The sequence below is a fragment of the Chiloscyllium punctatum genome, unplaced genomic scaffold (genome assembly GCF_047496795.1).
Source record: "Chiloscyllium punctatum isolate Juve2018m unplaced genomic scaffold, sChiPun1.3 scaffold_81, whole genome shotgun sequence".
Classification (NCBI taxonomy): domain Eukaryota; kingdom Metazoa; phylum Chordata; class Chondrichthyes; order Orectolobiformes; family Hemiscylliidae; genus Chiloscyllium; species Chiloscyllium punctatum.
Window position 1 is genome coordinate 1,100,605 of NW_027309815.1, and position 26,993 is coordinate 1,127,597.

Below are 26,993 nucleotides of genomic sequence, written 5' to 3' on the forward strand. Positions count from 1 at the left end.
CTTCCCTGGGTATGTTACATTGACCTAGCCAGGTCAATCTTCTGTTCCCTGGGTGTGTTACATTGACAGAGGGGGCTCAGTCTGCATTTCCCTGGGTGTGTTACATTGACAGAGTGAGGTCAGTCTGCTCTTCCCTGGGTGTGTTACAATGACAGAGAGGTGTCAGTCTGCTCTTCCCTGGGTGTGTTACAATGACAGAGTTGGGTCAGTCTGCTCTTCCCAGAATGTGTTACATTGACAGAGTTGGGTCAGTCTGATCTTTCCTGGGTGTGAAACGTTGACAGAAAGGGGTCAGTCTGCTCTTCCCTGGGTGTTTTACATTGACAGAGTGGGGTCAGTCTGCTCTTCCCTGGGTGTGTTATATTGACAGAGTGGGGTCAGTCTGCTCTTCCCTGGGTGTGTTACATTCACAGAGTGGGGTCAGTCTGCTCTTCCCAGGGTGGGTTACATTGACTGAGTGCGGTCAGTCTGCTCTTCCCTGCGTCTGTTACATTGACAGAGTGGGGTCAGTCTGCTCTTCCCTGGGTTTGTTACATTGACAGAGTGCGGTCAGTCTGCTCTTCCCTGGGTGTGTTCCAGTGACAGAGTGGGGTCAGTCTGCTCTTCCCAGGGTGTGTTACATTGACAGAGTGGGGACAGTCTGCTCTTCCCTGGGTGTGTTACATTGACAGAGTGCGGTCAGTGTGCTCTTCCCTGGGGACGTGAGATTGACAGAGTGGTGTCAGTCTGCTCTTCCCTGGGTGTGTTACATTGACAGAGTGGGGTCAGTCTGTTCTTCCCTGGCTGCGTGAGATTGACAGAGTGGGGTCAGTCTGCTCTACCCTCGGTGTTTTACATTGACAGAGTGGGGTCAGTCTGCTCTTCCCTGGGTGTGTTACATTGACAGAGTGGGGACAGTCTGCTCTTCCCTGGGTGTGTTACATTGACAGAGTGAGGTCAGTCTGCTCTACCCTGGGTGTATTACATTGACAGAGTGGGGTCAGTCTACTCTTCCCTGGGTGTGTTACATTGACAGAGTGTGGTCAGTCTGCTCTTCCCTGGGTGTGTTACATTGACACAGTGGGGTCAGTCTGCTCTTCCCTGGGGACGTGACATTGACAGAGTGCGGTCAGTCTGCTCTTCCCTGGGTGCGTGACATTGACAGAGTGGGGTCAGTCTGCTCTTCCCTGGGTGTGTTACACTGACAGAGTGCGGTCAGTCTGCTCTTCCCTGGGTATGTTACATTGACAGAGTGGGGACAGTCTGCTCTTCCCTGGGTGTGTTACATTGACAGAGTGGAGTCAGTCTGCTCTACCCTGGGTGTATTACATTGACTGAGTGGGGTCAGTCTGCTCTTCCCTGGGTGTGTTACATTGACAGAGTGGGGTCAGTCTGATCTTCCCTGGGTGTGTTACATTGACAGAGTGGGGTCAGTCTGCTCTTCCCTGGGTGTGATATACTGACAGAGTGGGGTCAGTCTGCTCTTCCCTGGGTGTGTTACATTGACAGAGTGGGGTCAGTCTGTTTTTCCCTGGGTGTGTTACATTTACAGATTGGGGTCAGTCTGCTCTTCCCTGGCTGTGTTACATTGACAGAGTGTGGTCAGTCTGCTCTACCCTGGGTGTATTACATTGACAGAGTGGGGTCAGTCTGCTCTTCCCTGGGTGAGTTACATTGACAGAGTGGGGTCAGTCTGCTCTTCCCCAAGTGTCTTACATTGACACAGTGGGGTCAGTCTGCTCTTCCCTTATTGTGTTACAATGACAGAGTGTGGTCTGTGCGCACTACCCTGGGTGTGTTACATTAACAGAGTGGGGGTCAGTATGCTCTTCCCTGGGAGGGTTACATTGACAGAGTGGGGTCAGTCTTCTCTTCCCTGGGTGTGTTACATTGACTGATTGGGGTCAGTCTGCTCTTCCCCAAGTGTCTTACATTGACACAGTGGGGTCAGTCTGCTCTTCCCTTATTGTGTTACAATGACAGAGTGTGGTCTGTGCGCACTTCCCTGGGTGTGTTACATTAACAGAGTGGGGGTCAGTATGCTCTTCCCAGGGTGTGTTGCATTGACAGAGTGTGGTCAGTCTGCTCTTCCCAGGGCGTGTCACATTGACAGAGTGGGGTCAGTCTGCTCTTCCCTGGGTGTGTTACATTGACAGAGTGCGGTCAGTGTGCTCTTCCCTGGGTGCGTGACATTGACAGAGTGGGGTCAGTCTGCTCTTCCCTGGGTGTGTTACATTGACAGAGTGGGGTCAGTCTGCTCTTCCCTGGGTGCGTGACATTGACAGAGTGGGGTCAGTCTGCTCTTCCATGGGTGTGTTACATTGACAGAGGGGTCAGTCTGCTCTTCCCTGGATGTGTTACATTGAAAGTGTGGGGTCAGTCTGCTCTTCCCTGGGTGTGTTACATTGACAAAGTGGGGTCAGTCTGCTCTTCCCTGGGGACGTGACATTGACAGAGTGCGGTCAGTCTGCTCTTCCCTGGGTGCGTGACATTGACAGAGTGGGGGTCAGTATGCTCTTCCCTGGGAGGGTTACATTGACAGAGTGGGGTCAGTCTACTCTTCCCAGGGCGTGTCACATTGACAGAGTGGGGTCAGTCTGCTCTTTTATGGGAGGGTTACATTGACTGAGTGGGGTCAATCTGCTCTTCCCTGGGTGTTTTATATTGACAGAGTGGGGTCAGTCTGTTCTTCCCTGTGTGTGTTACATTGACAGAGTGGGTTCAGTCTGCTCTTCCCTGGGTGTGTTACATTGACAGAGTGGGGACAGTCTTTTCTCCCAGGGTTTGTTACATTGACAGAGTGGGGTCAGTCTGCTCTTCCCTTGCTGTGTTACAATGACAGAGTGTGGTCAGTCTGCTCTTCCCAGGGCGTGTCACATTGACAGAGTGGGTTCAGTCTGCTCTTTTATGTGTTGGTTACATTGACAGAATGAATTCAGTCTGCTCTTCCCTGCGTGTGTTGCATTGACAGAGTGGGGTCAGTCTGATCTTCCCTGGTTGTGTTACATTGACAGAGTGAGTTCAGTCTGCTCTTCCCTGGGTGTGTTGAATTGACTGTGTTGGGTCAGTCTGCTCTTCCCTGGGTGTGTTACATTGACAGAGTGAGGTCCGTCTGATTTTCCCTGGGTTTGTTACATTGACAGAGTGGGGTCAGTCTTCTCTTCCCTGGGTGTGTTACATTGACAGATTGGGGTCAGTCTGCTCTTCCCTGAGTGTGTTACATTGACATAGTGGGGTCAGTCTGTTCTTCCTTGGGTGTGTTGAATTGACTGTGTTGGGTCAGTCTGCTCTTCCTTGGGTGTGTTACATTGACAGAGTGGCGTCAGTCTGTTCTTCCCTGGGAGTGAAACAGTGACAGGGTGGTGTCATTCTGCTCTCCCCTGGGTGTGTTCCATTGACAGAGTGGGGTCAGTCTGCTCTTCCCTGGGTGTGTTAAATAGACAGAGTGGGGTCAGTCTGTTCTTCCCTTGGTGTGTTACATTGACAGAGTGGTATCTGTCTGCTCTTCCCTGGGTGTGTTACATTGACAGAGTGGGGTCAGTCTGTTCTCACATTGTGTGTTACATTGACAGAGTGGGGTCAGTCTGCTCTTCCCTGGGTGTGTTACAATGACAGAGTGGGTTCAATGTGCACTTCACTGGGTGGGTTACATTGACAGAGTGGGGTAAGTCGGCAGTTCACTGTGTGAGTAACTTTGCAGAAGAGGTCATTCTGCTCTTCTCTGGGTGTGTTACAGTGGCAGAGTGGGGTCAGACTGCTCTTCCCTGGGTGTGTTACATTGACAGAGTGGGGTCAGTCTGCTCTTCCCTGCGTGTGTTACATTGACAGAGTGAGGTCAGTCTGCTCTTCCCTGGGTGTGTTACATTGACAGAGTTGGGTCAGTCTACTCTTCACTGGGTGTCTTACATTGACAAATTGGGGTCAGTCTGCTCTTCCCTGGGTGTGTTACATTGACAGAGTGTGGTCAGTCTGCTCTTCCCAGGGTGTGTTACATTGACAGAGTGGGGTCAGTCTGCTCTTCCCTGGGTGTGTTACATTGACAGAGTGAGGTCAGTCTGCTCTTCCCTCGGTGTGTTACATTGACATAGTGGGGTCAGTCTACTCTTCCCTGGGTGCCTTACATTGACAGAGTGGGGTCAGTCTGCTCTTCCCTGGGTGTGTTACATTGACAGAGTGGGGTCAGTCTGCTCTTCCCTGGGTGTGTTACATTGACAGAGTGAGGTCAGTCTGCTCTTCCCTGGGCTTGTTACATTGACAGAGTGGGGTCAGTCTACTCTTCACTGGGTGTCTTACATTGACAGAGTGGGGTCAGTCTGCTCTTCCCTGGGTGTGTTACATTGACAGAGTGTGGTCAGTCTGCTCTTCCCAGGGTGTGTTACATTGACAGAGTGGGGTCAGTCTGCTCCTCCCAGGGTGTGTTACATTGACAGAGTGGGGTCAGTCTGCTCTTCCTTGGGTGTGTTTCATTGACAGAGTGGGGTCAGTCTACCCTTCCCCGGGCGTGTTACATTGACAGAGTGGGGTCAGTCTGCTCGTCCCTGGGTGTGTTACAGTGACAGAGTGGGGTCGGTCTGCTCTTCCCAGGGTGCGTTAGATTGACAGACTGGGGTCAGTCTGCTCTTCCCTGGGTGGGTTACGTTGACTGAGTGCGGTCAGTCTGCTCTTCCCTGCGTCTGTTACATTGACAGAGTGGGGTCAGTGTGCTCTTCCCTGGGTTTGTTACATTGACAGAGTGGGGTCAGTATGCTCTTCCCTGGGTGTGTTACAGTGACAGAGTGGGGTCAGTCTGCTCTTCCCAGGGTGTGTTACATTGACAGAGTGGGGTCAGTCTGCTCTTCCCTGGGTGTGTTACATTGACAGAGAGCGGTCAGTATGCTCTTCCCTGGGTGCGTGACATTGACAGAGTGGGGTCAGTCTGCTCTTCCCTGGGTGTGTTACATTGACAGAGTGGGGTCAGTCTGTTCTTCCCTGGGTGCGTGACATTGACAGAGTGGGGTCAGTCTGCTCTTCCCTCGGTGTTTTACATTGACAGAGTGGGGTCAGTCTGCTCTTCCCTGGGTGTGTTACATTGACAGAGTGGGGACAGTCTGCTCTTCCCTGGGTGTGTTACATTGACAGAGTGGGGTCAGTCTGCTCTTCCTTGGGTGTGTTAAATTGACAGAGTGCAGTCAGTGTGCTCTTCCCTGGGTGCGTGACATTGACAGAGTGGGGTCAGTCTGCTCTTCCCTGGGTGTGTTACATTGACAGAGTGGGGTCAGTCTGCTCTTCCCTGGGTGCGTGTCATTGACAGAGTGGGGTCAGTCTGCTCTTCCCTGTGTGTTTTACATTGACAGATTGGGGTCAGTCTGCTCTTCCCTGGGTGTGTTACATTGACAGAGTGGGGACAGTCTGCTCTTCCCTGGGTGTGTTACATTGACAGAGTGAGGTCAGTCTGCTCTACCCTGGGGGTATTACATTGACAGAGTGGGGACAGTCTACTCTTCCCTGGGTGTCTTACATTGACAGAGTGGGGTCAGTCTGCTCTTCCCTGGGTGAGTTACATTGACAGAGTGGGGTCAGTCTGCTCTTCCCTGGGTGTGATATACTGACAGAGTGGGGTCAGTCTGCTCTTCCCTGGGTGATTTAAATTGACAGAGTGGGGTCATTCCGCTCTACCCTGGGTGCGTTACATTGACAGAGGGGGGTCAATCTTCTCTTCCCTGGGTGCGTTACATTGACAGAGTGGGGTCAGTGTGTTCTTCCCTGAGTGTGTTACATTGACAGAGTGGGGTCAGTCTGCTCTTCCCTGGGTGTGTTACATTGACAGAGTGGGGTCAGTCTGCTCTTCCCTGGGTCTGTGCTATTGACAGAGTGCGGTCAGTCTGTTCTTCCCTGGGTGCGTTACATTGACAGAGTGGGGTCAGTATGCTCTTCCCTGAGTGTGTTACATTGACAGAACAGGGTCCATCTGCCTTTCCCTGGGTGTGTTACATTGACAGAGTGAGGTTAGTCTGCTCTTCACTGGGAGTGTTACATTGACAGATTGAGGTCCGTCTGCTCTTCTCTGGGTGTGTTACATTGACAGAGTTGGGTCAGTCTGATCTACCCTGGGTTTATAACGTTGAGAGAAAGGGGTCAGTCTGCTCTTCCCTGGGTGTGTTACATTGACAGAGAGAGGTCAGTCTGCTCTTCCCTGGGTGTGTTACATTGCCAGAGTGGTTTCAGTCTGCTCTTCCCTGGGTGTTTTACATTGACAGAGAGAGGTCAGTCTGCTCTTCCCTCGGTGGGTTACATTGAAAGTATGGGGTCAGTCTGCTCTTCCCTGGGTGTGTTACATTGACACAGTGGGGTCAATCTGCTCTTCCATGGGTGTGTTACATTGACAGTTCGCGGTCAGTTTGCTCTTAACTGGGTGCGTGACATTGACAGAGTGGGGTCAGTCTGCTCTTCCCTGGGTGTGTTACATTGACAGAGTGGGGTCAGTCTGCCCTTCCCTGGGTGTGTTACATTGACAGAGAGGGGTCAGTCTGCTCTTCCCTGGATGTGTTACATTGAAAGTGTGGGGTCAGTCTGCTCTTCCCTGGGTGTGTTACATTGACAACATGGGGTCAGTCTGCTCTTCCCTGGGGACGTCACATTGACAGAGTGCGGTCAGTCTGCTCTTCCCTGGGTGCGTGACATTGACAGAGTGGGGTCAGTCTGCTCTTCCCTGGGTGTGTTACATTGACAGAGTGGGGTCAGTCTGCTCTTCCCTGGGTATTTTACATTGACCTAGCCAGGTCAATCTTCTGTTCCCTGGGTGTGTTACATTGACAGAGGGGGCTCAGTCTGCATTTCCCTGGGTGTGTTACATTGACAGAGTGAGGTCAGTCTGCTCTTCCCTGGGTGTGTTACAATGACAGAGAGGGGTCAATCTGCTCTTCCCTGGGTGTGTTACAATGAAAGAGTTGGGTCAGTCTGCTCTTCCCAGAATGTGTTACATTGACAGAGTTGGGTCAGTCTGATCTTCCCTGGGTGTGAAACGTTGACAGAAAGGGGTCAGTCTGCTCTTCCCTGGGTGTTTTACATTGACAGAGTGGGGTCAGTCTGCTCTTCCCTGGGTGTGTTACATTGACAGAGTGGGGTCAGTCTGCTCTTCCCTGGGTGTGTTACATTGACAGAGTGGGGTCAGTCTGCTCTTCCCAGGGTGGGTTACGTTGACTGAGTGCGGTCAGTCTGCTCTTCCCTGCATCTGTTACATTGACAGAGTGGGGTCAGTCAGCTCTTCCCTGGGTTTGTTACATTGACAGAGTGGGGTCAGTCTGCTCTTCCCTGGGTGTGTTACAGTGACAGAGTGGGGTCAGTCTGCTCTTCCCAGGGTGTGTTACATTGACAGAGTGGGGACAGTCTGCTCTTCCCTGGGTGTGTTACATTGACAGAGTGCGGTCAGTGTGCTCTTCCCTGGGTGCGTGAGATTGACAGAGTGGTGTCAGTCTGCTCTTCCCTGGGTGTGTTACATTGACAGAGTGGGGTCAGTCTGTTCTTCCCTGGGTGCGTGACATTGACAGAGTGTGGTCAGTCTGCTCTTCCCTCGGTGTTTTACATTGACAGAGTGGGGTCAGTCTGCTCTTCCCTGGGTGTGTTACATTGACAGAGTGGGGACAGTCTGCTCTTCCCTGGTTGTGTGACATTGACAGAGTGAGGTCAGTCTGCTCTACCCTGGGTGTATTACATTGACAGAGTGGGGTCAGTCTACTCTTCCCTGGGTGTGTTACATTGACAGAGTCGGGTCAGTCTGCACTTCCCTGGGTATGTTACATTGACCTAGCCAGGTCAATCTTCTGTTCCCTGGGTGTGTTACATTGACAGAGGGGGCTCTGTCTGCATTTCCCTGGGTGTGTTACATTGACAGAGTGAGGTCAGTCTGCTCTTCCCTGGGTGTGTTACAATGACAGAGAGGGGTCAGTCTGCTCTTCCCTGGGTGTGTTACAATGAAAGAGTTGGGTCAGTCTGCTCTTCCCAGAATGTGTTACATTGACAGAGTTGGGTCAGTCTGATCTTCCCTGGGTGTGAAACGTTGACAGAAAGGGTCAGTCTGCTCTTCACAGTGTGTTTTACATTGACAGAGTGGGGTCAGTCTGCTCTTCCCTGGGTGTGTTACATTGACAGAGTGGGGTCAGTCTGCTCTTCCCTGGGTGTGTTACATTGACAGAGTGGGGTCAGTCTGCTCTTCCCAGGGTGGGTTACGTTGACTGAGTGCGGTCAGTCTGCTCTTCACTGCGTCTGTTACATTGACAGAGTGGGGTCAGTCTGCTCTTCCCTGGGTTTGTTACATTGACAGAGTGGGGTCAGTCTGCTCTTCCCTGGGTGTGTTACAGTGACAGAGTGGGGTCAGTCTGCTCTTCCCAGGGTGTGTTACATTGACAGATTGGGGACAGTCTGCTCTTCCCTGGGTGTGTTACATTGACAGAGTGCGGTCAGTGTGCTCTTCCCTGGGTGCGTGAGATTGACAGAGTGGTGTCAGTCTGCTCTTCCCTGGGTGTGTTACATTGACAGAGTGGGGTCAGTCTGTTCTTCCCTGGGTGCGTGACATTGACAGAGTGGGGTCAGTCTGCTCTTCCCTCGGTGTTTTACATTGACAGAGTGGGGTCAGTCTGCTCTTCCCTGGGTGTGTTACATTGACAGAGTGGGGACAGTCTGCTCTTCCCTGGGTGTGTTACATTGACAGAGTGAGGTCAGTCTGCTCTACCCTGGGTGTATTACATTGACAGAGTGGGGTCAGTCTACTCTTCCCTGGGTGTGTTACATTGACAGAGTGGGGTCAGTCTGATCTTCCCTGGGTGTGTTACATTGACAGAGTGGGGTCAGTCTGCTCTTCCCTGGGTGTGATATACTGAGAGAGTGGGGTCAGTCTGTTCTTCCCTGGGTGTGTTACATTGACAGAGTGGGGTCAGTCTGTTTTTCCCTGGGTGTGATACATTGACAGATTGGGGTCAGTCTGCTCTTCCCTGGCTGTGTTACATTGACAGAGTGGAGTCAGTCTGCTCTTTTATGGGTGGGTTACATTGCCAGAGTGGGGTCAGTCTGCTCTTCCCTGGGTGTGTTACATTGACAGAGTGGGGTCAGTCTGCTCTTCCCTGGGAGGGTTACATTGACAGAGTGGGGTCAGTCTTCTCTTCCCTGGGTGTGTTACATTGACTGATTGGGGTCAGTCTGCTCTTCCCCAAGTGTCTTACATTGACACAGTGGGGTCAGTCTGCTCTTCCCTTATTGTCTTACAATGACAGAGTGTGGTCTGTGCGCACTTCCCTGGGTGTGTTACATTAACAGAGTGGGGGTCAGTCTGCTCTTCCCAGGGTGTGTTGCATTGACAGAGTGTGGTCAGTCTGCTCTTCCCAGGGCGTGTCACATTGACAGAGTGGGGTCAGTCTGCTCTTTTATGGGAGGGTTACATTGACTGAGTGGGGTCAATCTGCTCTTCCCTGGGTGTTTTATATTGACAGAGTGGGGTCAGTCTGTTCTTCCCTGGGTGTGTTACATTGACAGAGTGGGTTCAGTCTGCTCTTCCCTGGGTGTGTTACATTGACAGAGTGGGGACAGTCTTTTCTCCCAGGGTTTGTTACATTGACAGAGTGTGGTCAGTCTGCTCTTCCCAGGGCGTGTCACATTGACAGAGTGGGTTCAGTCTGCTCTTTTATGTGTTGGTTACATTGACAGAATGAATTCAGTCTGCTCTTCCCTGCGTGTGTTGCATTGACAGAGTGGGGTCAGTCTGATCTTCTATGGTTGTGTTACATTGACAGAGTGAGTTCAGTCTGCTCTTCCCTGGGTGTGTTGAATTGACTGTGTTGGGTCAGTCTGCTCTTCCCTGGGTGTGTTACATTGACAGAGTGAGGTCCGTCTGATTTTCCCTGGGTTTGTTACATTGACAGAGTGGGGTCAGTCTTCTCTTCCCTGGGTGTGTTACATTGACAGATTGGGGTCAGTCTGCTCTTCCCTGAGTGTGTTACATTGACAGAGTGGGGTCAGTCTGTTCTTCCTTGGGTGTGTTGAATTGACTGTGTTGGGTCAGTCTGCTCTTCCTTGGGTGTGTAACATTGACAGAGTGGCGTCAGTCTGTTCTTCCCTGGGAGTGAAACAGTGACAGGGTGGTGTCAGTCTGCTCTCCCCTGGGTGTGTTCCATTGACAGAGTGGGGTCAGTCTGCTCTTCCCTGGGTGTGTTAAATTTACAGATTGGGGTCAGTCTGTTCTTCCCTTGATGTGTTACATTGACAGAGTGGTATCTGTCTGCTCTTCCCTGGGTGTGTTACATTGACAGAGTGGGGTCAGTCTGTTCTCCCATTGTGTGTTACATTGACAGAGTGGGGTCAGTCTGCTCTTCCCTGGGTGTGTTACAATGACAGAGTGGGGTCAATGTGCACTTCACTGGGTGGGTTACATTGACAGAGTGGGGTAAGTCTGCAGTTCACTGTGTGAGTAACTTTGCAGAAGAGGTCATTCTGCTCTTCTCTGGGTGTGTTACAGTGGCAGAGTGGGGTCAGTCTGCTCTTCCCAGGGTGTGTTACATTGACAGATTGGGGTCAGTCTGCTCTTCCCAGGGTGTGTTACATTGACAGAGTGCGGTCAGTGTGCTCTTCCCTGGGTGCGTGACATTGACAGAGTGGGGTCAGTCTGCTCTTCCCTGGGTGTGTTACATTGACAGAGTGGGGTCAGTCTGCTCTTCCCTGGGTGCGTGACATTGACAGAGTGGGGTCAGTCTGCTCTTCCATGGGTGTGTTACATTGACAGAGAGTGGTCAGTCTGCTCTTCCCTGGATGTGTTACATTGAAAGTGTGGGGTCAGTCTGCTCTTCCCTGGGTGTGTTACATTGACACAGTGGGGTCAGTCTGCTCTTCCCTGGGGACGTGACATTGACAGAGTGCGGTCAGTCTGCTCTTCCCTGCGTGCGTGACATTGACAGAGTGGGGTCAGTCTGCTCTTCCCTGGGTATGTTACATTGACCTAGCCAGGTCAATCTTCTGTTCCCTGGGTGTGTTACATTGACAGAGGGGGCTCAGTCTGCATTTCCCTGGGTGTGTTACATTGACAGAGTGAGGTCAGTCTGCTCTTCCCTGGGTGTGTTACAATGACAGAGAGGGGTCAGTCTGCTCTTCCCTGGGTGTGTTACAATGACAGAGTTGGGTCAGTCTGCTCTTCCCAGAATGTGTTACATTGACAGAGTTGGGTCAGTCTGATCTTCCCTGGGTGTGAAACGTTGACAGAAAGGGGTCAGTCTGCTCTTCCCTGGGTGTTTTACATTGACAGAGTGGGGTCAGTCTGCTCTTCCCAGGGTGTGTTGCATTGACAGAGTGTGGTCAGTCTGCTCTTCCCTGGGTGTGTTACATTGACAGAGTGGGGTCAGTCTGCTCTTCCCAGCGTGGGTTACATTGACTGAGTGCGGTCAGTCTGCTCTTCCCTGCGTCTGTTACATTGACAGAGTGGGGTCAGTCTGCTCTTCCCTGGGTTTGTTACATTGACAGAGTGGGGTCAGTCTGCTCTTCCCTGGGTGTGTTACAGTGACAGAGTGGGGTCAGTCTGCTCTTCCCAGGGTGTGTTACATTGACAGAGTGGGGACAGTCTGCTCTTCCCTGGGTGTGTTACATTGACAGAGTGCGGTCAGTGTGCTCTTCCCTGGGTGCGTGAGATTGACAGAGTGGTGTCAGTCTGCTCTTCCCTGGGTGTGTTACATTGACAGAGTGGGGTCAGTCTGTTCTTCCCTGGGTGCGTGACATTGACAGAGTGTGGTCAGTCTGCTCTTCCCTCGGTGTTTTACATTGACAGAGTGGGGTCAGTCTGCTCTTCCCTGGGTGTGTTACATTGACAGAGTGGGGACAGTCTGCTCTTCCCTGGGTGTGTGACATTGACAGAGTGAGGTCAGTCTGCTCTACCCTGGGTGTATTACATTGACAGAGTGGGGTCAGTCTACTCTTCCCTGGGTGTGTTACATTGACAGAGTCGGGTCAGTCTGCACTTCCCTGGGTATGTTACATTGACCTAGCCAGGTCAATCTTCTGTTCCCTGGGTGTGTTACATTGACAGAGGGGGCTCTGTCTGCATTTCCCTGGGTGTGTTACATTGACAGAGTGAGGTCAGTCTGCTCTTCCCTGGGTGTGTTACAATGACAGAGAGGGGTCAGTCTGCTCTTCCCTGGGTGTGTTACAATGAAAGAGTTGGGTCAGTCTGCTCTTCCCAGAATGTGTTACATTGACAGAGTTGGGTCAGTCTGATCTTCCCTGGGTGTGAAACGTTGACAGAAAGGGGTCAGTCTGCTCTTCACAGTGTGTTTTACATTGACAGAGTGGGGTCAGTCTGCTCTTCCCTGGGTGTGTTACATTGACAGAGTGGGGTCAGTCTGCTCTTCCCTGGGTGTGTTACATTGACAGAGTGGGGTCAGTCTGCTCTTCCCAGGGTGGGTTACGTTGACTGAGTGCGGTCAGTCTGCTCTTCACTGCGTCTGTTACATTGACAGAGTGGGGTCAGTCTGCTCTTCCCTGGGTTTGTTACTTTGACAGAGTGGGGTCAGTCTGCTCTTCCCTGGGTGTGTTACAGTGACAGAGTGGGGTCAGTCTGCTCTTCCCAGGGTGTGTTACATTGACAGATTGGGGACAGTCTGCTCTTCCCTGGGTGTGTTACATTGACAGAGTGCGGTCAGTGTGCTCTTCCCTGGGTGCGTGAGATTGACAGAGTGGTGTCAGTCTGCTCTTCCCTGGGTGTGTTACATTGACAGAGTGGGGTCAGTCTGTTCTTCCCTGGGTGCGTGACATTGACAGAGTGGGGTCAGTCTGCTCTTCCCTCGGTGTTTTACATTGACAGAGTGGGGTCAGTCTGCTCTTCCCTGGGTGTGTTACATTGACAGAGTGGGGACAGTCTGCTCTTCCCTGGGTGTGTTACATTGACAGAGTGAGGTCAGTCTGCTCTACCCTGGGTGTATTACATTGACAGAGTGGGGTCAGTCTACTCTTCCCTGGGTGTGTTACATTGACAGAGTGGGGTCAGTCTGATCTTCCCTGGGTGTGTTACATTGACAGAGTGGGGTCAGTCTGCTCTTCCCTGGGTGTGATATACTGAGAGAGTGGGGTCAGTCTGTTCTTCCCTGGGTGTGTTACATTGACAGAGTGGGGTCAGTCTGTTTTTCCCTGGGTGTGATACATTGACAGATTGGGGTCAGTCTGCTCTTCCCTGGCTGTGTTACATTGACAGAGTGGAGTCAGTCTGCTCTTTTATGGGTGGGTTACATTGCCAGAGTGGGGTCAGTCTGCTCTTCCCTGGGTGTGTTACATTGACAGAGTGGGGTCAGTCTGCTCTTCCCTGGGAGGGTTACATTGACAGAGTGGGGTCAGTCTTCTCTTCCCTGGGTGTGTTACATTGACTGATTGGGGTCAGTCTGCTCTTCCCCAAGTGTCTTACATTGACACAGTGGGGTCAGTCTGCTCTTCCCTTATTGTCTTACAATGACAGAGTGTGGTCTGTGCGCACTTCCCTGGGTGTGTTACATTAACAGAGTGGGGGTCAGTCTGCTCTTCCCAGGGTGTGTTGCATTGACAGAGTGTGGTCAGTCTGCTCTTCCCAGGGCGTGTCACATTGACAGAGTGGGGTCAGTCTGCTCTTTTATGGGAGGGTTACATTGACTGAGTGGGGTCAATCTGCTCTTCCCTGGGTGTTTTATATTGACAGAGTGGGGTCAGTCTGTTCTTCCCTGGGTGTGTTACATTGACAGAGTGGGTTCAGTCTGCTCTTCCCTGGGTGTGTTACATTGACAGAGTGGGGACAGTCTTTTCTCCCAGGGTTTGTTACATTGACAGAGTGTGGTCAGTCTGCTCTTCCCAGGGCGTGTCACATTGACAGAGTGGGTTCAGTCTGCTCTTTTATGTGTTGGTTACATTGACAGAATGAATTCAGTCTGCTCTTCCCTGCGTGTGTTGCATTGACAGAGTGGGGTCAGTCTGATCTTCTATGGTTGTGTTACATTGACAGAGTGAGTTCAGTCTGCTCTTCCCTGGGTGTGTTGAATTGACTGTGTTGGGTCAGTCTGCTCTTCCCTGGGTGTGTTACATTGACAGAGTGAGGTCCGTCTGATTTTCCCTGGGTTTGTTACATTGACAGAGTGGGGTCAGTCTTCTCTTCCCTGGGTGTGTAACATTGACAGATTGAGGTCAGTCTGCTCTTCCCTGAGTGTGTTACATTGACAGAGTGGGGTCAGTCTGTTCTTCCTTGGGTGTGTTGAATTGACTGTGTTGGGTCAGTCTGCTCTTCCTTGGGTGTGTAACATTGACAGAGTGGCGTCAGTCTGTTCTTCCCTGGGAGTGAAACAGTGACAGGGTGGTGTCAGTCTGCTCTCCCCTGGGTGTGTTCCATTGACAGAGTGGGGTCAGTCTGCTCTTCCCTGGGTGTGTTAAATTGACAGATTGGGGTCAGTCTGTTCTTCCCTTGATGTGTTACATTGACAGAGTGGTATCTGTCTGCTCTTCCCTGGGTGTGTTACATTGACAGAGTGGGGTCAGTCTGTTCTCCCATTGTGTGTTACATTGACAGAGTGGGGTCAGTCTGCTCTTCCCTGGGGGTGTTACAATGACAGAGTGGGGTCAATGTGCACTTCACTGGGTGGGTTACATTGACAGAGTGGGGTAAGTCTGCAGTTCACTGTGTGAGTAACTTTGCAGAAGAGGTCATTCTGCTCTTCTCTGGGTGTGTTACAGTGGCAGAGTGGGGTCAGTCTGCTCTTCCAGGGTGTGTTACATTGACAGATTGGGGTCAGTCTGCTCTTCCCAGGGTGTGTTACAATGACAGATTGGGGTCAGTCTGCTCTTCCCTGGGTGTGTTACATTGACAGAGTGCGGTCAGTGTGCTCTTCCCTGGGTGCGTGACATTGACAGAGTGGGGTCAGTCTGCTCTTCCCTGGGTGTGTTACATTGACAGAGTGGGGTCAGTCTGCTCTTCCCTGGGTGCGTGACATTGACAGAGTGGGGTCAGTCTGCTCTTCCATGGGTGTGTTACATTGACAGAGAGGGGTCAGTCTGCTCTTCCCTGGATGTGTTACATTGAAAGTGTGGGGTCAGTCTGCTCTTCCCTGGGTGTGTTACATTGACACAGTGGGGTCAGTCTGCTCTTCCCTGGGGACGTGACATTGACAGAGTGCGGTCAGTCTGCTCTTCCCTGGGTGCGTGACATTGACAGAGTGGGGTCAGTCTGCTCTTCCCTGGGTATGTTACATTGACCTAGCCAGGTCAGTCTTCTGTTCCCTGTGTGTGTTACATTGACAGAGGGGGATCAGTCTGCATTTCCCTGGGTGTGTTACATTGACAGAGTGAGGTCAGTCTGCTCTTCCCTGGGTGTGTTACAATGACAGAGAGGGGTCAGTCTGCTCTTCCCTGGGTGTGTTACAATGACAGAGTTGGGTCAGTCTGCTCTTCCCAGAATGTGTTACATTGACAGAGTTGGGTCAGTCTGATCTTCACTGGGTGTGAAACGTTGACAGAAAGGGGTCAGTCTGCTCTTCCCTGGGTGTTTTACATTGACAGAGTGGGGTCAGTCTGCTCTTCCCTGGGTGTGTTACATTGACAGAGTGGGGTCAGTCTGCTCTTCCCTGGGTGTGTTACATTGACAGAGTGGGGTCAGTCTACTCTTCCCAGCGTGGGTTACATTGACTGAGTGCGGTCAGTCTGCTCTTCCCTGCGTCTGTTACATTGACAGAGTGGGGTCAGTCTGCTCTTCCCTGGGTTTGTTACATTGACAGAGTGGGGTCAGTCTGCTCTTCCCTGGGTGTGTTACAGTGACAGAGTGGGGTCAGTCTGCTCTTCCCAGGGTGTGTTACATTGACAGAGTGGGAACAGTCTGCTCTTCCCTGGGTGTGTTACATTGACAGAGTGCGGTCAGTGTGCTCTTCCCTGGGTGCGTGAGATTGACAGAGTGGTGTAAGTCTGCTCTTCCCTGGGTGTGTTACATTGACAGAGTGGGGTCAGTCTGTTCTTCCCTGGGTGCGTGACATTGACAGAGTGTGGTCAGTCTGCTCTTCCCTCGGTGTTTTACATTGACAGAGTGGGGTCAGTCTGCTCTTCCCTGGGTGTGTTACATTGACAGAGTGGGGACAGTCTGCTCTTCCCTCGGTGTGTGACATTGACAGAGTGAGGTCAGTCTGCTCTACCCTGGGTGTATTACATTGACAGAGTGGGGTCAGTCTACTCTTCCCTGGGTGTGTTACATTGACAGAGTGGGGTCAGTCTGATCTTCCCTGGGTGTGTTACATTGACAGAGTGGGGTCAGTCTGCTCTTCCCTGGGTGTGATATACTGACAGAGTGGGGTCAGTCTGCTCTTCCCTGGGTGTGTTACATTGACAGAGTGGGGTCAGTCTGTTTTTCCCTGGGTGTGTTACATTGACAGATTGGGGTCAGTCTGCTCTTCCCTGGCTGTGTTACATTGACAGAGTGGGGTCAGTCTGCTCTTTTATGGGTGGGTTACATTGACAGAGTGGGGTCAGTCTGCTCGTCCCTGGGTGTGTTACATTGACAGAGTGGGGTCAGTCTGCTCTTCCCTGGGAGGGTTACATTGACAGAGTGGGGTCAGTCTTCTCTTCCCTGGGTGTGTTCCATTGACTGATTGGGGTCAGTCTGCTCTTCCCCAAGTGTGTTACATTGACACAGTGGGGTCAGTCTGATCTTCCCTGGTTGTGTTACATTGACAGAGTGAGTTCTTTCTGCTCTTCCCTGGGTGTGTTGAATTGACTGTGGTGGGTCAGTCTGCTCTTCCCTGGGTGTGTTACATTGACAGAGTGAGGTCCGTCTGCTCTTCCCTGGGTTTGTTACATTGACAGAGTGGGGTCAGTCTTCTCTTCCCTGAGTGTGTTACATTGACAGAGTGGGGTCAGTCTGTTCTTCCTTGGGTGTGTTGAATTGACTGTGTTGGGTCAGTCTGCTCTTCCCTGGGTGTGTTACATTGACAGAGTGGGGTCAGTCTGCTCGTCCCTGGGTGTGTTAAATTGACAGAGTGGGGTCAGTCTGTTCTTCCCTTGGTGTGTTACATTGACAGAGTGGTATCTGTCTGCTCTTCCCTGGATGTGTTACATTGACAGAGTGGGGTCAGTCTGTTCTCCCATTGTGTGTTACATTGACAGAGTGGGGTCAGTCTGCTCTTCCCTGGGTGTGTTACAATGACAGAGTGGGGTCAATGTGCACTTCACTGGGTGGGTTACATTGACAGAGTGGGGTCAGTCTGCTCTTCCCTGGGTGTGATATACTGACAGAGTGGGGTCAGTCTGCTCTTCCCTGGGTGTGTTACATTGACAGAGTGGGGTCAGTCTGTTTTTCCCTGGGTGTGTTACATTGACAGATTGGGGTCAGTCTGCTCTTCCCTGGCTGTGTTACATTGACAGAGTGGGGTCAGTCTGCTCTTTTATGGGTGGGTTACATTGACAGAGTGGGGTCAGTCTGCTCTTCCCTGGGTGTGTTACATTGACAGAGTGGGGTCAGTCTGCTCTTCCCTGGGAGTGTTACATTGACAGAGTGGGGTCAGTCTTCTCTTCCCTGGGTGTGTTACATTGACTGATTGGGGTCAGTCTGCTCTTCCCCAAGTGTGTTACATTGACACAGTGGGGTCAGTCTGATCTTCCCTGGTTGTGTTACATTGACAGAGTGAGTTCAGTCTGCTCTTCCCTGGGTGTGTTGAATTGACTGTGTTGGGTCAGTCTGCTCTTCCCTGGGTGTGTTACATTGACAGAGTGAGGTCCGTCTGCTCTTCCCTGGGTTTGTTACATTGACAGAGTGGGGTCAGTCTTCTCTTCCCTGAGTGTGTTACATTGACAGAGTGGGGTCAGTCTGTTCTTCCTTGGGTGTGTTGAATTGACTGTGTTGGGTCAGTCTGCTCTTCCTTGGGTGTGTTACATTGACAGAGTGGGGTCAGTCTGCTCTTCCCTGGGTGTGTTAAATTGACAGAGTGGGGTCTGTCTGTTCTTCCCTTGGTGTGTTACATTGACAGAGTGGTATCTGTCTGCTCTTCCCTGGATGTGTTACATTGACAGAGTGGGGTCAGTCTGTTCTCCCATTGTGTGTTACATTGACAGAGTGGGGTCAGTCTGCTCTTCCCTGGGTGTGTTACAATGACAGAGTGGGGTCAATGTGCACTTCACTGGGTGGGTTACATTGACAGAGTGGGGTAAGTCTGCAGTTCACTGTGTGAGTAACTTTGCAGAAGAGGTCATTCTGCTCTTCTCTGGGTTTGTTACAGTGGCAGAGTGGGGTCAGTCTGCTCTTCCCAGGGTGTGTTACATTGACAGATTGGGGTCAGTCTGCTCTTCCCAGGGTGTGTTACATTGACAGAGTGGGGTCAGTCTGCTCTACCCTGGGTGTGTTACATTGACAGAGTGCAGTCAGTGTTCTCTTCCCTGGGTGCGTGACATTGACAGAGTGGGGTCAGTCTGCTCTTCCCTGGGTGTGTTACATTGACAGAGTGGGGTCAGTCTGCTCTTCCCTGGGTGCGTGACATTGACAGAGTGGGGTCAGTCTGCTCTTCCATGGGTGTGTTACATTGACAGAGAGGGGTCAGTCTGCTCTTCCCTGGATGTGTTTCATTGAAAGTGTGTGGTCAGTCTGCTCTTCCCTGGGTGTGTTACATTGACACAGTGGGGTCAGTCTGCTCTTCCCTGGGGACGTGAAATTGACAGAGTGGGGTCAGTCTGCTCTTCCCTGGTTGAGTTACATTGACAGAGTGGGGTCAGACTGCTCTTCCCTGGGTGTGTTACATCGACAGAGTGCGGTCAGTCTGCTCTTCCCTGGGTATGTTACATTGACCTTGCCAGGTCAATCTTCTGTTCCCTGGGTGTGTTACATTGACAGAGTGAGGTCAGTCTGCTCTACCCTGGGTGTATTACATTGACAGAGTGGGGTCAGTCTACTCTTCCCTGGGTGTCTTACATTGACAGAGTGGGGTCAGTCTGCTCTTCCCTGGTTGAGTTACATTGACAGAGTGAGGTCAGACTGCTCTTCCCTGGGTGTGTTACATTCACAGAGTGGGGTCAGTCTGCTCTTCCCTGCGTGTGTTACATTGACAGAGTGAGGTCAGTCTGCTCTTCCCTGGGTGTGTTACATTGACAGAGTGGGGTCAGTCTACTCTTCACTGGGTGTCTTACATTGACAGAGTGGGGTCAGTCTGCTCTTCCCTGGGTGTGTTACATTGACAGAGTGTGGTCAGTCTGCTCTTCCCAGGGTGTGTTACATTGACAGAGTGGGGTCAGTCTACTCTTCCCTGGGTGTGTTACATTGACAGAGTGAGGTCAGTCTGCTCTTCCCTCGGTGTGTTACATTGACAGAGTGGGGTCAATCTACTCTTCCCTGGGTGCCTTACATTGACAGAGTGGGGTCAGTCTGCTCTTCCCTGGGTGTGTTACATTGACAGAGTGGGGTCAGTCTGCTCTTCCCTGGGTGTGTTACATTGACAGAGTGAGGTCAGTCTGCTCTTCCCTGGGTGTGTTACATTGACAGAGTGGGGTCAGTCTACTCTTCACTGGGTGTGTTACATTGACAGAGTGTGGTCAGTCTGCTCTTCCCAGGGTGTGTTACATTGACAGAGTGGGGTCAGTCTACTCTTCCCTGGGTGTGTTACATTGACAGAGTGAGGTCAGTCTGCTCTTCCCTCGGTGTGTTACATTGACAGAGTGGGGTCAATCTACTCTTCCCTGGGTGCCTTACATTGACAGAGTGGGGTCAGTCTGCTCTTCCCTGGGTGTGTTACATTGACAGAGTGGGGTCAGTCTGCTCTTCCCTGGGTGTGTTACATTGACAGAAAGGGGTCAGTCTGCTCTTCCCTGGGTGTTTTACATTGACAGAGTGGGGTCAGTCTGCTCTTCCCTGGGTGTGTTACATTGACAGAGTGGGGTCAGTCTGCTCTTCCCTGGGTGTGTTACATTGACAGAGTGGGTTCAGTCTACTCTTCCCAGCGTGGGTTACATTGACTGAGTGCGGTCAGTCTGCTCTTCCCTGCGTCTGTTACATTGACAGAGTGGGGTCAGTCTGCTCTTCCCTGGGTTTGTTACATTGACAGAGTGAGGTCAGTCTGCTCTTCCCTGGGTGTGTTACAGTGACAGAGTGGGGTCAGTCTGCTCTTCCCAGGGTGTGTTACATTGACAGAGTGGGAACAGTCTGCTCTTCCCTGGGTGTGTTACATTGACAGAGTGCGGTCAGTGTGCTCTTCCCTGGGTGCGTGAGATTGACAGAGTGGTGTAAGTCTGCTCTTCCCTGGGTGTGTTACATTGACAGAGTGGGGTCAGTCTGTTCTTCCCTGGGTGCGTGACATTGACAGAGTGTGGTCAGTCTGCTCTTCCCTCGGTGTTTTACATTGACAGAGTGGGGTCAGTCTGCTCTTCCCTGGGTGTGTTACATTGACAGAGTGGGGACAGTCTGCTCTTCCCTGGGTGTGTGACATTGACAGAGTGAGGTCAGTCTGCTCTACCCTGGGTGTATTACATTGACAGAGTGGGGTCAGTCTACTCTTCCCTGGGTGTGTTACATTGACAGAGTGGGGTCAGTCTGATCTTCCCTGGGTGTGTTACATTGACAGAGTGGGGTCAGTCTGCTCTTCCCTGAGTGTGATATACTGACAGAGTGGGGTCAGTCTGCTCTTCCCTGGGTGTGTTACATTGACAGAGTGGGGTCAGTCTGTTTTTCCCTGGGTGTGTTACATAGACAGATTGGGGTCAGTCTGCTCTTCCCTGGCTGTGTTACATTGACAGAGTGGGGTCAGTCTGCTCTTTTATGGGTGGGTTACATTGACAGAGTGGGGTCAGTCTGCTCGTCCCTGGGTGTGTTACATTGACAGAGTGGGGTCAGTCTGCTCTTCCCTGGGAGGGTTACATTGACAGAGTGGGGTCAGTCTTCTCTTCCCTGGGTGTGTTACATTGACTGATTGGGGTCAGTCTGCTCTTCCCCAAGTGTGTTACATTGACACAGTGGGGTCAGTCTGATCTTCCCTGGTTGTGTTACATTGACAGAGTGAGTTCTTTCTGCTCTTCCCTGGGTGTGTTGAATTGACTGTGGTGGGTCAGTCTGCTCTTCCCTGGGTGTGTTACATTGACAGAGTGAGGTCCGTCTGCTCTTCCCTGGGTTTGTTACATTGACAGAGTGGGGTCAGTATTCTCTTCCCTGAGTGTGTTACATTGACAGAGTGGGGTCAGTCTGTTCTTCCTTGGGTGTGTTGAATTGACTGTGTTGGGTCAGTCTGCTCTTCCTTGGGTGTGTTACATTGACAGAGTGGGGTCAGTCTGCTCTTCCCTGGGTGTGTTAAATTGACAGAGTGGGGTCTGTCTGTTCTTCCCTTGGTGTGTTACATTGACAGAGTGGTATCTGTCTGCTCTTGCCTGGATGTGTTACATTGACAGAGTGGGGTCAGTCTGTTCTCCCATTGTGTGTTACATTGACAGAGTGGGGTCAGTCTGCTCTTCCCTGGGTGTGTTACAATGACAGAGTGGGGTCAATGTGCACTTCACTGGGTGGGTTACATTGACAGAGTGGGGTCAGTCTGCTCTTCCCTGGGTGTGATATACTGACAGAGTGGGGTCAGTCTGCTCTTCCCTGGGTGTGTTACATTGACAGAGTGGGGTCAGTCTGTTTTTCCCTGGGTGTGTTACATTGACAGATTGGGGTCAGTCTGCTCTTCCCTGGCTGTGTTACATTGACAGAGTGGGGTCAGTCTGCTCTTTTATGGGTGGGTTACATTGACAGAGTGGGGTCAGTCTGCTCTTCCCTGGGTGTGTTACATTGACAGAGTGGGGTCAGTCTGCTCTTCCCTGGGAGTGTTACATTGACAGAGTGGGGTCAGTCTTCTCTTCCCTGGGTGTGTTACATTGACTGATTGGGGTCAGTCTGCTCTTCCCCAAGTGTGTTACATTGACACAGTGGGGTCAGTCTGATCTTCCCTGGTTGTGTTACATTGACAGAGTGAGTTCAGTCTGCTCTTCCCTGGGTGTGTTGAATTGACTGTGTTGGGTCAGTCTGCTCTTCCCTGGGTGTGTTACATTGACAGAGTGAGGTCCGTCTGCTCTTCCCTGGGTTTGTTACATTGACAGAGTGGGGTCAGTCTTCTCTTCCCTGAGTGTGTTACATTGACAGAGTGGGGTCAGTCTGTTCTTCCTTGGGTGTGTTGAATTGACTGTGTTGGGTCAGTCTGCTCTTCCTTGGGTGTGTTACATTGACAGAGTGGGGTCAGTCTGCTCTTCCCTGGGTGTGTTAAATTGACAGAGTGGGGTCTGTCTGTTCTTCCCTTGGTGTGTTACATTAACAGAGTGGTATCTGTCTGCTCTTCCCTGGATGTGTTACATTGACAGAGTGGGGTCAGTCTGTTCTCCCATTGTGTGTTACATTGACAGAGTGGGGTCAGTCTGCTCTTCCCTGGGTGTGTTACAATGACAGAGTGGGGTCAATGTGCACTTCACTGGGTGGGTTACATTGACAGAGTGGGGTAAGTCTGCAGTTCACTGTGTGAGTAACTTTGCAGAAGAGGTCATTCTGCTCTTCTCTGGGTTTGTTACAGTGGCAGAGTGGGGTCAGTCTGCTCTTCCCAGGGTGTGTTACATTGACAGATTGGGGTCAGTCTGCTCTTCCCAGGGTGTGTTACATTGACAGAGTGGGGTCAGTCTGCTCTACCCTGGGTGTGTTACATTGACAGAGTGCAGTCAGTGTTCTCTTCCCTGGGTGCGTGACATTGACAGAGTGGGGTCAGTCTGCTCTTCCCTGGGTGTGTTACATTGACAGAGTGGGGTCAGTCTGCTCTTCCCTGGGTGCGTGACATTGACAGAGTGGGGTCAGTCTGCTCTTCCATGGGTGTGTTACATTGACAGAGAGGGGTCAGTCAGCTCTTCCCTGGATGTGTTACATTGAAAGTGTGGGGTCAGTCTGCTCTTCCCTGGGTGTGTTACATTGACACAGTGGGGTCAGTCTGCTCTTCCCTGGGGACGTGAAATTGACAGAGTGGGGTCAGTCTGCTCTTCCCTGGTTGAGTTACATTGACAGAGTGGGGTCAGACTGCTCTTCCCTGGGTGTGTTACATCGACAGAGTGCGGTCAGTCTGCTCTTCCCTGGGTATGTTACATTGACCTTGCCAGGTCAATCTTCTGTTCCCTGGGTGTGTTACATTGACAGAGTGAGGTCAGTCTGCTCTACCCTGGGTGTATTACATTGACAGAGTGGGGTCAGTCTACTCTTCCCTGGGTGTCTTACATTGACAGAGTGGGGTCAGTCTGCTCTTCCCTGGTTGAGTTACATTGACAGAGTGGGGTCAGACTGCTCTTCCCTGGGTGTGTTACATTCACAGAGTGGGGTCAGTCTGCTCTTCCCTGCGTGTGTTACATTGACAGAGTGAGGTCAGTCTGCTCTTCCCTGGGTGTGTTACATTGACAGAGTGGGGTCAGTCTACTCTTCCCTGGGTGTGTTACATTGACAGAGTGTGGTCAGTCTGCTCTTCCCAGGGTGTGTTACATTGACAGAGTGGGGTCAGTCTACTCTTCCCTGGGTGTGTTACATTGACACAGTGAGTTCAGTCTGCTCTTCCCTCGGTGTGTTACATTGACAGAGTGGGGTCAATCTACTCTTCCCTGGGTGCCTTACATTGACAGAGTGGGGTCAGTCTGCTCTTCCCTGGGTGTGTTACATTGACAGAGTGGGGTCAGTCTGCTCTTCCCTGGGTGTGTTACATTGACAGAGTGAGGTCAGTCTGCTCTTCCCTGGGTGTGTTACATTGACAGAGTGGGGTCAGTCTACTCTTCACTGGGTGTCTTACATTGACAGAGTGGGGTCAGTCTGCTCTTCCCTGGGTGTGTTACATTGACAGAGTGTGGTCAGTCTGCTCTTCCCAGGGTGTGTTACATTGACAGAGTGGGGTCAGTCTGCTCCTCCCAGGGTGTGTTACATTGACAGAGTGGGGTCAGTCTGCTCTTCCTTGGGTATGTTTCATTGACAGAGTGGGGTCAGTCTACCCTTCCCTGGGCGTGTTACATTGACAGAGTGGGGTCAGTCTGCTCGTCCCTGGGTGTGTTACAGTGACAGAGTGGTGTCGGTCTGCTCTTCCCAGGGTGCGTTAGATTGACAGACTGGGGTCAGTCTGCTCTTCCCTGGGTGGGTTACGTTGACTGAGTGCGGTCAGTCTGCTCTTCCCTGCGTCTGTTACATTGACAGAGTGTGGTCAGTGTGCTCTTCCCTGGGTTTGTTACATTGACAGAGTGGGGTCAGTCTGCTGTTCCCTGGGTGTGTTACAGTGACAGAGTGGGGTCAGTCTGCTCTTCCCAGGGTGTGTTACATTGACAGAGTGGGGTCAGTCTGCTCTTCCCTGGGTGTGTTACATTGACAGAGAGCGGTCAGTGTGCTCTTCCCTGGGTGCGTGACATTGACAGAGTGGGGTCAGTCTGCTCTTCCCTGGGTGTGTTACATTGACAGAGTGGGGTCAGTCTGTTCTTCCCTGGGTGCGTGACATTGACAGAGTGGGGTCAGTCTGCTCTTCCCTCGGTGTTTTACATTGACAGAGTGGGGTCAGTCTGCTCTTCCCTGGGTGTGTTACATTGACAGAGTGGGGACAGTCTGCTCTTCCCTGTGTGTGTTACATTGACAGAGTGAGGTCAGTCTGCTCTACCCTGGGTGTATTACATTGACAGAGAGGGGTCAGTCTACTCTTCCCTGGGTGTGTTACATTGACAGAGTGGGGTCAGTCTGATCTTCCCTGGGTGTGTTACATTGACAGAGTGGGGTCAGTCTGCTCTTCCCTGGGTGTGATATACTGACAGAGTGGGGTCAGTCTGCTCTTCCCTGGGTGTGTTACATTGACAGAGTGGGGTCAGTCTGTTTTTCCCCGGGTGTGTTACATTGACAGATTGGGGTCAGTCTGCTCTTCCCTGGCTGTGTTACATTGACAGAGTGGGGTCAGTCTGCTCTTTTATGGGTGGGTTACATTGACAGAGTGGTGTCAGTCTGCTCTTCCCTGGGTGTGTTACATTGACAGAGTGGGGTCTGTCTGCTCTTCCCTGGGAGGGTTACATTGACAGAGTGGGGTCAGTCTTCTCTTCCCTGGGTGTGTTACATTGACTATTGGGGTCAGTCTGCTCTTCCCCAAGTGTGTTACATTGACACAGTGGGGTCAGTCTGCTCTTCCCTTAGTGTGTTACAATGACAGAGTGTGGTCTGTGCGCACTTCCCTGGGTGTGTTACATTAACAGAGTGGGGGTAAGTCTGCTCTTCCCAGGGTGTGTTGCATTGACAGAGTGTGGTCAGTCTGCTCTTCCCAGGGCGTGTCACATTGACAGAGTGGGGTCAGTCTGCTCTTTTGTGGGAGGGTTACATTGACTGAGTGGGGTCAATCTGCTCTTCCCTGGGTGTTTTATATTGACAGAGTGGGGTCAGTCTGTTCTTCCCTGGGTGTGTTACATTGACAGAGTGGGGACAGTCTTTTCTCCCAGGGTTTGTTACATTGACAGAGTGGGGTCAGTCTGCTCTTCCCTTGCTGTGTTACAATGACAGAGTGGGGTCAGTGTGCACTTCCCTGTGTGTGTTACATTGACAGAGTGGGGGTCAGTCTGCTCATCCCAGGGTGTGTTACATTGACAGAGTGTGGTCAGTCTGCTCTTCCCAGGGCCTGTCACATTGACAGAGTGGGTTCAGTCTGCTCTTTTATGTGTGGGTTACATTGACAGAATGAATTCAGTCTGCTCTTCCCTGCGTGTGTTGCATTGACAGAGTGGGGTCAGTCTGATCTTCCCTGGTTGTGTTACATTGACAGAGTGAGTTCAGTCTGCTCTTCCCTGGGTGTGTTACATTGACAGAGTGGGGTCAGTCTGCTCTTCCCTGGGTGTGTTACATTGACAGAGTGAAGTCCGTCTGCTCTTGCCTGGGTTTGTTCCATTGACAGAGTGGGGTCAGTCTTCTCTTCCCTGGGTGTGTTACATTGACAGATTGTGGTCAGTCTGCTCTTCCCTGAGTGTGTTACATTGACAGAGTGGGGTCAGTCTGTTCTTCCTTGGGTGTGTTGAATTGACTGTGTTGGGTCAGTCTGCTCTTCCTTGGGTGTGTTACATTGACAGAGTGGCGTCAGTCTGTTCTTCCCTGGGAGTGTAACAGTGACAGGGTGGTTTCAGTCTGCTCTCCCCTGGGTGTGTTCCATTGACAGAGTGGGGTCAGTCTGCTCTTCCCTGGGTGTGTTAAATTGACAGAGTGGGGTCAGTCTGTTCTTCCCTTGGTGTGTTAAATTGACAGAGTGGTATCTGTCTGCTCTTCCCTGGGTGTGTTACATTGACAGAGTGGGGTCAGTCTGTTCTCCCATTGTGTGTTACATTGACTGAGTGCGGTCAGTCTGCTCTTCCCTGGGTGTGTTACAATGACAAAGTGGGGTCAATGTGCACTTCACTGGGTGGGTTACATTGACAGAGTGGGGTAAGTCTGCAGTTCACTGTGTGAGTAACTTTGCAGAAGAGGTCATTCTGCTCTTCTCTGGGTGTGTTACAGTGACAGAGTGGGGTCAGTCTGCTCTTCCCATGGTGTGTTACATTGACAGATTGGGGTCATTCTGCTCTTCCCAGGGTGTGTTACATTGACAGAGTGGGGTCAGCCTGCTCTTCCCTGGGTATGTTACATTGACAGAGTGCGGTCAGTGTGCTCTTCCCTGGGTGCGTGACATTGACAGAGTGGGGTCAGTCTGCTCTTCCCTGGGTGTGTTACATTGACAGAGTGGGGTCAGTCTGCTCTTCCCTGGGTGCGTGACATTTACAGAGTGGGGTCAGTCTGCTCTTCCCTGGGTGTTTTACATTGACAGATTGGGGTCAGTCTGCTCTTCCCTGGGTGTGTTACATTGACAGAGTGGGGTCAGTCTGCTCTTCCCTGGGTGTTTTAAATTGACAGAGTTGGGTCATTCCGCTCTACCCTGGGTGCGTTACATTGACAGAGGGGGGTCAATCTTCTCTTCCCTGGGTGCGTTACATTGACAGAGTTGGGTCAGTGTGTTCTTCCCTGAGTGTGTTACATTGGCAGAGTGTGGTCAGTCTGCTCTTGCCTGGGT